Genomic DNA, 13,321 nt, shown 5'->3' on the forward strand with positions numbered 1-13,321 from the left:
ATTTTTTTTTTATAAAAAACGGTCAAAAAGTCCCATTAAATTTTTTTTACTGATAACATTTTCAGATCATGGCACAAAAAATGAGCACTTATATAGCCCAGTTTACGGAAAAATAAAAAAAAAGTTATAGGGGTCAGAAGAGGACAATTGTAAACTTTCAAATTTTTGTACAAAAAGTTATAATTTTTTAAAACAAGTAAAACAAAATCAAACCTATATAAGTTGGGTATCATTTTAATCTTAGGAACCTACAGAATAAATATAAGGTTTCCTTTTTACCAAAAAGTGCACTGCGTAGCATCGGAAGCCCCCAAAAGTAAAAAAAATGGCATTACAAGGTAAAATTTGTGGCACAAAAAAACAAGCCCTCATATGGGCCTGTAGGTGGAAAATCTAAAGTGTTATGATTTTTAGAAGGAGAGAAGAAAAAACAAAAGGGTTTAAAGGTCCATTCAACTTATTTTTACTATTTTTTTTTGCATCAAGCAGACTCTGAACTGTACAGCGGACAATGCAAGGTCACACAGATTTTGAATTTTGAATGGGGTCTGTTGGGTTTCTGCCAGGAGTCCACTGTATATCAAGTTAAGCAGAGAAATTACTGATTGCAAATTACAAAAAAAAATAATTATATACAACAGAGCTCCTCTGAACGAAGCTTAATGCTGGTGTGAAAAACCGTGAAAAAAAATATTTTTATATCTATCTATCTATCTTCTATCTATCTTGCCTTGGCTTTCTATGTCTTTTTTGCACCTACTTTTTGTCATTCAATACTTTTTTCCTGTATCATTCCACATTATTACTAATAAATTAATTTCTGAGAGTATTTGTTTTGGTTTCTTTATATGTAGGGATCACCAACATCTTGCGAAAATGTCATGTCAATAGCACCTTTGTAGATATGCTTAGTGAGAAAAATGGAGGCGTGTTTAATATATTTAATATTTATATAGTTTATGGACACATGTATTTTTTGTTTACTGTACACACATATATGTAAACATACATAGTCATATGCATTGGTTGGAAAAAAAAACATGTAGATGTACTTGGACTTGACTTTAACAGTACATACATCAGAAATGCATTACGGGTGAAGGATTGTGTAATTAGATTCAGGTCATCTTATTTGCGCTGGACTTTAAAAGTTGATTCAAAGGTCATGGATTGAAATTGATTAAAGATAAGTTTAAATATAAATCAAGAAAATTGTTTTCACTATGAGTTGCTGAAATGGTCTGCCAGTGAGGCTTTATCAATACTCAGGCTTATAAATAGGCTGAAATGCTCTTGAGCTGGTAGGACATCAATAGTTATAGCTATCGGAACATAGAAGGGTAATTAGAATATTCAAGAGCGACGAGTACACTCAACAAGATTGAATACTTTAATGTGTTTCTAGTGGTCATTGCAGGATACATAAAATATTATTTCTCCCCTTCACTGTGAAAAAGCAGTAAAACAGAAACAGGATTTTTATACTAGATCTTAATATGTTAATATCTCTAACAACATACATACATATACTTTTTTGTATAATTATTGGAGTTTAATCAATTCTTCACTTTGTCCTTTTTATTGTTGTCATGTTTTCAGTTTTGTTTTCCTTCAATGCAATACAGAAACTTGAAAATGGAGCAAATAATAATAATAATCACAATAATAATTAATTTATTAAATAATTTAATAATTTATTTAATAATTATTTAAATGATTTAATAATTTAACCCCTTAAGGACTCAGGGTTTTTCCGTTTTTGCACTTTCGTTTTTTCCTCCTTACCTTTTAAAAATCAAAACCCTTTCAATTTTCCACCTAAAAATCCATATTATGGCTTATTTTTTGCATCACCAATTCTACTTTGCAGTGACATCAGTAATTTTACCCAAAAATTCACAATGAAATGGAAAAAAAAATCATTGTGCAACAAAATCGAAGAAAAAACGCAATTTTGTAACTTTTTGGGGCTTCCGTTTCTACACAGTGCATATTTCGGTAAAAATGACACCTTATCATTATTCTGTAGGTCCATACGGTTAAAATGATACACTACTTATATAGGTTTGATTTTGTCGTACTTCTGGAAAAAATCATAACTACATGCAGGAAAATGTATACGTTTAAAAATGTCCTCTTCTGACCCCTATAACCTTTTTATTTTTCCACATACAGGGCGGTATGAGGGCTCATTTTTTGCGCCGTGATCTGAAGTTTTTATCGGTATGATTTTTGTTTTGATCGGAATTTTTGATCACTTTTTATTCATTTTTTAATGATATAAAAAGTGACCAAAATACGCTTTTTTGGATTTTTGAATTTTTTTGCGCGTACGCCATTGACTGTTCGGTTTAATTAACAATATATTTTTATAGTTCAGACATTTACGCACGCGGCAATACCACATATGTTTATTTTTATTTTTATTTACACAGTTTTTTTATGGGAAAAGGGGGGTGATTCAAACTTTTATTAGGGAAGGGGTTAAATGACCTTTATTAACACTTTTTTTTTGCAGTGTTATAGGTCCCATAGGGACCTATAACACTGCACACACTGATCTCCTATGCTGATCACTGGCCTGTATTAACATGCCTGTGATCAGCGTTATCGGCGCTTGACTGCTCCTGCCTGGATCTCAGGCACGGAGCAGTCATTCGTCGATCAGACACCGAGGAGGCAGGTAAGGGTGAAGGGTGAAATTGCGGCGTCCCGAATAGCCCGACTGACTAGCCTGGATACTTTCACTTTCGTTTTAGAAGCGGCGGTAAGCTTTGACCGCCGCTTCTAAAGGGTTAATACCGCACATTGCCGTTGATGAGCGCCGGGACCGACGCGATGTGATGCGGGGTCGCAGAGCGACCCCAGTTCATATGGGGGGAGCCGGCACAGGACGTAAATATACGTCCTGCGTCGTTAAAGGGGTATTCCAGGAAAAAACTTTTTTTTATATATATACCGATAAATACGGTATATCAACTGGCTCCAGAAAGTTAAACAGATTTGTAAATTACTTCTATTAAAAAATCTTAATCTTTTCAATAATTATCAGCTGCTGAAGTTGAGTTGTTGTTTTCTGTCTGGCAACAGTTTGCGATGGGGATTTGCTTTTAAACTGGGCGTTACCCAAGGCAGGTGTCATCAGAGATCACTTAGACAGAAAATAACAACTCAACTTCAGCAGATCATAAGTACTGAAAGGATTACGTTTTTTTGATAGAAGTCATTTACAAATCTGTTTAACTTTCTGGGACCAGTTGCCAAACTGCTTGTGCCAAAACTTGAACCAAAAAGGCTTACTAATATGACTTGCAACAAAATTCTAATGTGTACAAACAGTCCAAGACAGATAATACCCGCACTGCACTACAGCTGTCTGAATTTCCCGCTAGGCTTGCCTGGTCATTCTTTCTCATCTCCTTATTGGATTTTAAAATTCTAATGTGTTCTTTTGTGCTGCACTCAAAAAGAAAAGGACTCTTTTTAGTATAGGATAACATGACTTTCTTTCAGTTTGTTTATAGTAAAGGAAATGTTAAGTTATCTTTCCAAGAATGTACCGTAGTTTAGAAGCCAAGCATAGAATGTCAACAGACATGTTCTCCACATTAAATGCTGCAGATCTCATGATGATAGTCTGAGAGTTATATTGTCAAAGTGTTGTTGACATAGTTCAACTTTGTAGTTAGGCAAGGCAAAGACAAGGAAACACATTTAAAATATTACCATTAAACCAAAACAAAATATGACATTTCATACACAAACGTCAGATGTTTTGATCAGAAAAGGTCTCAGCGGCTTGGTGCTCAGTTTCCCGCAATGAGACATACTGACCGCTGAGTTTGGGAACGAAGCATACTGACATCTGCCTCTCCCGACTATGGGGGAGATTTATCAAAACCTGCGCAGAGGGAAAGTTGCCCAGTTGCCTATAGCAACCAATCAGATTGCTTCTTTCATTTTTCACAGGCCTTCCTAAAAATGAAAGAAGCAAGCTGATTGGTTGCTATGGGCAACTGGGAAAGTTTTCCTCTGCACAGGTTTTGATAAATCTCCCCCTTTGTAAGTGTAGAGATCGGTGAGGGTCTCAACACTATCCACCCAAGCAATCACTACTTTTGATATGTCTGCGTGACATGCCAAAAGTTTTTTTACATGGCAGTAATACTTTAACCACTATGGGTTGTCAAGACTGCCATCACTCTCTGTCTATGCATCATCTACTGTCCATTTCCATTTTCTGACTTTAGTCTATTACTTTCTCTATTTCTGGTTTTCCTTTTTATCCTTTTTCAGTATTTTATATTTCACAGTAAGGAACAAAGCTACCCTTATTAACATTACCTGTAAGTCTCCTGGTAATGGAGAACATGCATGTTAATGTGAGTCAGGAGTGATAGCTGTCTGCTCTGCCATCATTTCTGTTACAATCCATCATGAATGCAGCAGCCAAGTTGATCTTTCTGTCTAATAGTTACACTAACAACTTTGCTCTCTGTCAATCATTATATTGGTTACTTGTTTCTTCTTGAATATCATTTTCACAATGTTGACTACACACATTCTCTATTCTCTCGAATATCATCCTTGTTCTATTATAAGAATATGACTTCCTTCCTTCTTTCCTTCCTTCCTTCCTTCCTTCTTTCCTTCCTTCCTTCCTTCCTTCTTTCCTTCCTACCTTCCTTCTTTCCTACCTCCACAGTCAGATGTATTCACATATTCCATTTTTAAACCAGTTTTAATGTTATTTTCAGCTAAACACAGGAGTGAATTCCAAAAACTGCACCAAAAACTGTATAAAAGTTGAGCAGTTGCCCATGAAACCAATCAGATCGCTTCTTTTATTTTTCATAGGTCTTTTTGGAAATTGAAGTAGCAATTTGATTGGTTGCTAAGGGCAACTGCTCCATTTTTTTTCTCTGCACATATGTAAATCTGGCCTTACATATCACTCCATTTAGCTTATAATTAACTATTCACTGATACACAGTTGACTGGCATGACCTTATAATGTAATTGCTAGGGGCAACCTAGATTTGTTGTATAACAGATAAGATCTGGGTAACATTTTGAGTTATAAAACCTTATCTCCTATATATTATATTTCACTGTAGTTTAACCATTATCTTGTTCATCCATCACTATTAACACATAATAGACAACATCATTTCTTTTAGAAATGATAGACTGTATAAGGCAAAATATTTGTTAAGGCCATTTTAGCATTATTCACATACCGAGCAGAAAGAAAAATACTTTAAGTGAAATTGTTGTATTGTAGGATATGCACTGTAAATCGCTTCCGTTTCTATCATCTTTCCTGAGACAGCTCAATAGAATTGGTTTCATTAATATTGACAATGGCTGATTAGAATTTTATCTGAAGGCCTGAAAACCCCCCAAATCTCATTTATATGTGACCTTGACAGTTATGTTTGCTGAATGAATTACTCCCAGATCATTGCATGAAGACTCATTATCTGAAAGGTATAGCTTACCAATATCATTGTACCACAATGCTAAAAATAAACATGTCAGAATCTAACAATAAGAAAATGACTGCCAAAAACAATTCATCATAAATAGGTTGTAGTTTTTGTGAAGTTGGGAATTGTAATCAATAAAATTGTAGGTAGTTAAATGGGACAGCAATGGGGGCGCTGGTCTCTTGTTTGTATGCAAATCTCTTGAATGTATTCATCATATTGGGGAGTCAAGGTCCGAGGCGTTTGTAAAGTGTGTGAATGTGTCTAATAATATGAATGGGATTTTCACCAAGAATTTTGGGGATAGTGAATTAGACTTTTTCGATGTGAAGATCGCAGTGGAAAATAACCTTCTTAAAGGGGTACTCCGGTGGAAAACTTATTTTTAAAATCAACTGGTGCCAGAAAGTTAAACAGATTTGCAAATTACTTCTATAAAAAAAATCTTAATTCTTCCTGTATTTATTAGCTGCTGAATACTACAGAGGAAATTATTTTCTTTTTGGAACACAGAGCTCTCTGCTGACATCATGACCACGGTGTTCTCTGCTGACACCTCTGTCCATTTTTAGAACTGTCCAGAGTAGAAGAAAATCCCATAGCAAACATATGCTGCTCTGGACAGTTCCTAAAATGGACAGAGATGTCAGGAGAGAGCACTGTGGTCATGAGGTCAGCTGAGAGCACTGTGTTCCAAAAAGAAAATAATTTCCTCTGTAGTATTCAGCAGCTAATAAGTACTGGAAGGATTAAGATTTTTTTTAATAGAAGTAATTTACAAATCTGTTTAAATTTCTGGCACCAGTTGATTTAAAAAAAAAAAAGTTTTTCACCGGAGTACCCCTTTAAGACAAAAAAAGTTTTCGTACAAATATAGCTCACTCTTAGGCTATGTTCACACAAAATGTTTGAGGGGGAATTCCCTGTAAATATTCTGCTTGGAAATTCAGTGTGAACACAGCCTAAGAGTGATTTCAATGGGATTCTGCTGCACTGTGCACACAGCAGAATCTATGCAGCAGAAACAGCAATGGGATTACTTGGGTGCTGAGAGAACTTCAAGACAACTGTGGACAGGTAAAAGTTTGGTTTATGGACCAATCCCATTTTTTCCTGCCTAAAAAAGTGGGATTGTCCTGTGAAATGCATTGCATGCTGTGTATTAACCCCTTAAGGACTCAGCCCATTTTGGCCTTAAGGACTCAGACAATTTAATTTTTACGTTTTCATTTTTTCCTCCTCGCCTTCTAAAAATCATAACTCTTTTATATTTTCATCCACAGACTAGTATGAGGGCTTGTTTTTTGCACGACCAGTTGTCCTTTGTAATGACATCACTCATTATATCATAAAATGTATGGCGCAACCAAAAAACACTATTTTTGTGGGGAAATTAAAACGAAAAACGCAATTTTGCTAATTTTGGAAGGTTTCGTTTTCACGACGTACAATTTATGGTAAAAATGACATGTGTTCTTTATCTTGAGGGTCAATATGATTAAAATGATACCCATTATTATATACTTTTATATTATTGTTGCGCTTAAAAAAATCACAAACTTTTTAACCAAATTAGTACGTTTATAATCCCTTTATTTTGATGACCTATAACTTTTTTATTTTTCCGTATAAGCGGCGGTATGGGGGCTCATTTTTTGCGCCCTGATCTGTACTTTTTTTGATACCACATTTGCATTATACAAACATATAATTTTTTTTTAATAAAATGTATTAAAAAAGTAGGAATTTTGGACTTTTTAATTTTTTTTCGTTCACGCCGTTAACCGTACGGGATCATTAACATTTTATTTTAATAGTTCGGAACTTTACGCACGCGGCGATACCAAATATATCTATAAAAAAAAAATTACGCTTTCTGGGGGTAAAATAGGAAAAAACGGACGTTTTACTTTTTTATTGGGGGAGGGGATTTTTCACTTTTTTTTTACTTTTACTTTTACATTTTTTTACATTTTTTTTTACACTTGAATATTCCCCATAGGGGACTATTCATAGCAATACCATGATTGCTAATACTGATCTGTTCTATGTATAGGACATAGAACAGATCAGTATTATCGGTCATCTCCTGCTCTGGTCTGCTCGATCACAGACCAGAGCAGGAGATGCCGGGAGCCGCACGGAGGAAGGAGAGGGGACCTCTGTGTGGCGTTATGAATGATCGGATCCCCGCAGCAGCGCTGCGGGCGATCCGATCGTTCATTTAAATCGCGAACTGCCGCAGATGCCGGGATCTGTATTGATCCCGCCACCTGAGGGGTTAATGGCGGACGCCCGCGAGATCGCGGGCGTCGGCCATTGCCGGCGGGTCCCTGGCTGCGATCAGCAGCCGGGATCAGCCGCACATGACACGGGCATCGCTCCGATGCCCGCGGTTATGCTTAGGACGTAAATGTACGTCCTGGTGCGTTAAGTACCACCGCACCAGGACGTACATTTACGTCCTGCGTCCTTAAGGGGTTAAACAAACTTTTAACCTGTCCACTGTTGTCATGAAGTTCTCTCAGCACCCAAGTAATCCCTTTGTTGGAGGAAATTTATTGCATTGTTGTTGGTGGGAAGGCTGAAGAGCATCTAATTATACAACCAAATGTTAATTCCAAAGTTGTGCTTTGATCTGCACAACCACCCAGGGTAAGTGTCTGTTCACTCTAAACATTTGCTGAACCATAACTCTTGTTTTGCACTTTAAAAGCCATAACTCTTATTTTTTTCCTCTACACATCCATAAAAGGGCTTTTTTTTGTGGGACCCATTGTAATGACTTCATTCATTTTTCCATGACATGTGCTCCGAAACAAACAAACCAAACAATTGTGAGGTGAAATTGAAAAAAAAGTGTAATTTAGCAAATTTGTCGCACAGAATGAATAATGTTATATTTTTATAATTTGGACAATTACACATTTTTTTTTTTACATTTTATTGGTCCCCTCTATTGGACTATTAGGAGGAATCATTAAAGTATATTCCTCAAGCAGATCAATGCAGTTCTATTGAACTTCATGAATCTGTGTAATATGCACTCCATTGGTAGAGCCTACTGCAGACAAGCTGTTTCAATTGCAGAGCCACAAACGGCAAGGAGGGTACCCTCCAGTAGCCCCCTAGCGTTCTGCCCAAAAAAACGCCAAAACTGCCCTCTATGGCATTTTTTCATTGAAAAAACGCTGAGGGCAGATGTTAACTGTAAATCAATGAAAAAACACAAAATTATTTTTCCACTTTGCGTGTTACAGTTAGATGTTTTTTCTAATCCTTTTGGCATTTTTCACTCTTATTTCAGCTCCTTGACAGTTTTTCAAAGTCGCAGCATGTTGAGCCTCTGGCATTTTTTTCTCTGAAATCGTGGCATTTTTCTCCCATAGAAGTCTATAGGAGTAAAAAAAAAGGCAATGTGGGTTTTATTTTTGGTGTTTTTGCAGGCAGTTTTTATTCTTTTTGGACTTTACCGATCCAAAAAAGTGATGGAGATACCTTTTTTAATATAATTTCGTAGGGTACCAATAAAAAAAATAAACTAAAAAAGAAACAGCAGTGATGAAAAAATTGTATTTAACACAATTTTTATTTTTTATTATGAAATTTTTTATGAATTTTTAAACAAGGATCAATTTATATGTGCAAGCAGGGCTGCAACCATTCGGCCAATCCCCACTCGGGGCGGAAAATATGAATGAGTGATGGGAATTTTTATTCACATCACTGGCCGGCCAGGAGTACAGAGCAGAGATGGGAGCTCTGTATAGAGCAGCTCCACACCTTTGCAATAGATAGAGGTGTCAGAAGTGACATCCGGGGCAGTATGTCTATAGTACAGGTACTACTACTCCCATCATCGAACAGTCTGCTGGGAGTAGTAGTACTACCTAAAAAATGTACAAAATAGAGAAAAAAAAAGTAAAACACACACACTTTATTAACAATTAATTAAAATGTTGTTATAAAAATACAAATTTTGTTAAATACATTTTTCCTATTCCAACTGCATCCTTTTTAATTTTAATTTTTCCATTTTTATTTTTGGTACCCGACACATTTTGAAAAAAATACCAAAGGGAACAAAATGCAATTTCCAATCAAATGCAAAAACGCCAGAAAATATGTCAGACATAGGAAATTGCACTGACGTTTTTTCTGCCATTTTTTTCAGTGAAAAAAACACTGCAAAAAAAAAAAAAAAAAAAAAAACAAGTGGAAACTTAGCCTAAAGGCTTGAGTCAGGAGCTAGCTCCATATACCTCTAGAGGCACAATCATGGGCTAGATCCATCATGTGTCACAAAGTGGTTAAAGGTGTAGAAAAATGTATTCTTCTACACCAAACTACATAAATATGAAAACTCGGTTATCCTTTAAGAAGCCTCAGTTATAAAAGAAAATGTATCGGACCTATTGGAGATTGAGTTAAGCATGCTCTGTGACCTGTTCAGCATTCACTTTGCAGGAAGTGAAAACATCAATATTTTTCTTACTTATCCCTCTAATAGGGTTCCATACCATAACCCAATGTCTTTGCTTTTTAATTCAATCATAATACAATACAGTGGTCCCTCAACATAAGATGATAATTCGTTCCAAACGATCCATCGTTTGTCGAATCCATCATATGTTGAGGGATCCGTGCAATGTAAAGTATAGGAAGCTGTACTCACCTGTCCCCGCTCCCGATGCTGTCCCGCTGCTCCGGTGTCTCCTTCGCGATCCTCCGGCTTCTTCCGCATGTTCTGAAGGGTCCGGGCCTCGCTTTCTGGTGACGTTATTAGGCTGCTGCGCCTGCACGGTGTGCATAGTGACGTAATAACAACGCCGGAAAGCGAGGCCCGGACCCTGGAGAAGATGCAGAAGATGCCGGAGGATCGCGAAGTGGACCCGGAGCAGCGGGAATAGGTAGGTGAACCTGCCCGGGATGCTTAAACTGCTATCCGACAGCAGCTTAAGCATTTTGCGCTGTCACATAGCAGTTAACCCCTTAAGGACTCAGGGTTTTTCCGTTTTTGCACTTTCGTTTTTTCCTCCTTACCTTTTAAAAATCATAACCCTTTCAATTTTCCACCTAAAAATCCATATTATGGCTTATTTCTGCGTCGCCAATTCTACTTTGCAGTGATATTAGTAATTTTACCCAAAAATGCACGGCAAAACGGAAAAAAAAATCATTGTGCGACAAAATCGAAGAAAAAACGCCATTTTGTAACTTTTGGGGCTTCCGTTTCTATGCAGTGCATATTTCGGTAAAAATTACACCTTATCATTATTCTGTAGGTCCATACGGTTAAAATGATACCCTACTTATATAGGTTTGATTTTGTCGCACTTCTGGAAAAATCCTAACTACATGCAGGAAAATTTATACGTTTAAAAATGTCATCTTCTGACCCCTATAACTTTTTTATTTTTCCACGTACAGGGCGGTATGAGGACTCATTTTTTGCGCCGTGATCTGATTTTATCGGTATGATTTTTGTTTTGATCTGACTTTTTGATCACTTTTTATTCATTTTTTAAAGGTATAAAAAGTGACCAAAAATGCGCTTTTTTTGACTTTGGAATTTTTTTGTGCGTACGCCATTGACCGTACAGTTTAATTAATGATATATTTTTATAGTTCGGACATTTACGCACGCGGCGATACCACATATGTTTATTTTTATTTTATTTTTTTACACTGTTTTATTTTTTTTATGGGAAAAGGGGGGTGATTCAAACTTTTATTAGGGAAGGGGTTAAATGACCTTTATTAACACTTTTTTTTACATTTTTTTTGCAGTGTTATAGGTCTCATAGGGACCTATAACACTGCACACACTGATCTTTTACACAGATCACAGGCGTGTATTAACACGCCTGTGATCAGTGTTATCGGCGCTTGACTGCTCCTGCCTGGATCTCAGGCACGGAGCAGTCATTCGCCGATCGGACACCGAGGAGGCAGGTAAGGGCCCTCCCGATGTCCTGTCAGCTGTTCGGGACGCCGCGATTTCACTGTGGCGGTCCCGAACAGCCCGACTGAGCAGCCGGGTCACTTTCACTTTAGAAGCGGCGGTCAACTTTGACCGCCCCTTCTAAAGGGTTAATACCGCACATCGCCGCGATCGGCGATGTGCGGTATTAGCCGCGGGTCCCGGCCATTGATGAGCGCCGGGACCGACGCGATATGATGCGGGATCGCGGTGCGATCCCGCTTCATATCGCGGGAGCCGGCGCAGGACGTAAATATACGTCCTGCGTCGTTAAGGGGTTAATGCGATGGCCCCGACATATAAAAGCATCGTATGTCGATGCTGACATCGACATGCGATGGCCTCTGAGAGGCCATCGTATGTCGATTTTATCATATGTCGGGGCCATCGCAGGTCGGGGGGTTACTGTATATAATTAGGCCTGTTTAAATCTACAGGCTGGGCCATTTATATGGATACACCTCAATAAAATGGGAATTTTTGGTGATATTAACTTCCTGCTTGGGGCACATTAGTATATGTGAGGGGGGAAATTTTTCAAGATGAGTGGCAACCATGGCGGCCATTTTGAAGTCGGCCATTTTGAATGCAACTTTTGTTTTTTCAATAGGAAGAGGGTCATGTGACACATCAAACTTATTGGGAAATTCACAAGAAAAACAGTGATGTGCTTGGTTTTAACATAACTTTATTCTTTCATGAGTTATTTACAAGTTTCTGACCACTTATAAAATGTGTTCAATGTGCTGCCCATTGTGTTGGATTGTCAATGCAACCCTATCCTCCCACTTTTCACACACTGATAGCAATACCGCAGGAGAAATGCTAGCACAGGCTTCCAGTATCTGTAGTTTCAGGTGCTGCACATCTCGTATCTTCACAGCATAGACAATTGCCTTCAGATGATCCCAAAGATAAAAGTCTAAGGGGGTCAGATCAACTGGCCCACGACAACCAATCCACTTTCCAGCAAACTGTTCATCTAGGAATGCTCAGACCTGACACCCATAATGTGGTGGTGCACCATCTTGCTGGTAAAACTCAGGGAACATGCCAGCTTCAGTGCATGAAGAGGGAAACACATCATCATGTAGCAATATTGCATATCCAGTGGCCTTGAGGTTTCCATTAATAGTTAATAACAGTAGTTAGAGGGACTGGAAAGGGGGCAAGGAAAAGGAAGGTCACTTCTGCTTCTGATCTCCCAAGTAAAATTGCCAAGTTGGGTGATGATGCGAGGGCCTCAGTATCAGAGATGGCAACCCTAGTGGATACTGGTCTCCCTAACAGCCGGGGGAACAGCTCAACTAGTAGTGTGGGGGATGGTAACGCAGGTAGGCCAAGACAGTTAGTTGTGGTAGGGGACTCTATAATCAGGAAGACGGATAGAATAATTTGTCGCCAAGACCACCTCAACCGAATGGTTTGCTGTCTCCCTGGTGCCAGGGTTCGGCATGTGGTGGAAAGGGTGGACAAATTACTAGGGGGGGCTGGGGATGACCCAGCTGTCGTGGTCCATGTGGGAACCAACGACAGAATACATGGTAGGTGGAGGTCCTTGAAGAATAATTACAAGGAACTAGGTGCCAAGCTGAAGGGAAGGACCTCTAAGGTTGTGTTCTCTGGAATACTTCCTGTGCCATGCGCATCGCAGGAAAGACAGCGGGAGCTTAGGGAGTTAAATGCATGGCTTAAGTCGTGGTGTGAGGGGGAAGGGTTTGGGTTTTTAGAGCACTGGGCTGACTTTTCATTGGGGTACAAACTCTATTCTACGGATAATTTGCACCTGAATGGAAGGGGGTCCGCTGTGCTGGGGGAGAGAATCCTGGAAGGGGTGGCTGAGTATTTA

The sequence above is a fragment of the Hyla sarda genome, chromosome 1, assembly GCF_029499605.1.
Source record: "Hyla sarda isolate aHylSar1 chromosome 1, aHylSar1.hap1, whole genome shotgun sequence".
Lineage (NCBI taxonomy): Eukaryota > Metazoa > Chordata > Amphibia > Anura > Hylidae > Hyla > Hyla sarda.